Source organism: Diabrotica virgifera, chromosome 1 (genome assembly GCF_917563875.1).
Source record: "Diabrotica virgifera virgifera chromosome 1, PGI_DIABVI_V3a".
NCBI lineage: Eukaryota > Metazoa > Arthropoda > Insecta > Coleoptera > Chrysomelidae > Diabrotica > Diabrotica virgifera.
Genome location: NC_065443.1, coordinates 93,351,315 through 93,352,050, shown reverse-complemented (window position 1 = coordinate 93,352,050; position 736 = coordinate 93,351,315).

The window sequence follows — 736 nt, the reverse complement described above, 5'->3', positions numbered from 1 at the left end:
AATGAAAAATTGGCTTTTTTCTTCAAATTCTAAATCGTGAAATACACAAAAAATGAAGCACTTTTCGGGAACACTCATTACAATTTTTTAAATTGTTTTATAGTTTTAAAATGACTAACCTTATTTTGAGCCTAACTTGCTCACTTTTGATGCTAGAAACTAAAAAAAAAACAAGAACAAAGCTTATTTTAAAGTTTTTCCCTAAAACTGCTTTATTTTTTGGTTATTTCACGTTGAAATTAGAAACCTAGAAATAAGAACCTATTTTTGGTTAGCTACAACTCTGTTTCTATTAGGCCTACAGACCTCATGCAAACACCATTTTTTTTACTTCTTTATAAGCTATATTGGTATTAAAAATGTTTTTTTCATAAAACACTTACTTTTTGAGTTATTTGCGAAAAACCATATCGCGAAAATATCCACTCGCAAATATCTCGAAAAGTATTGACTTAGTGAAAAACCTTTATAGAACAAAAGTTGCTGAGAATTAGTCAGTTTGTCCACTTCCGGATTTATTTTGAACGTATATTTTTTCACCCACGAGAAGGGGTGAAACTCACCCCTAGGACAAAAACACACATTGACATAATATCTTTTTTTTTGTTTGACATATTAGCTCTGTTTTGCCAAATTTAATGTCAATCCAAGCAATTCTTTAAAATATAGAGGTTTTCCAATATTTTACCGTTTGTGAATGGACTATTCTTGTTGTTCTCAAAACTGACAATCATAA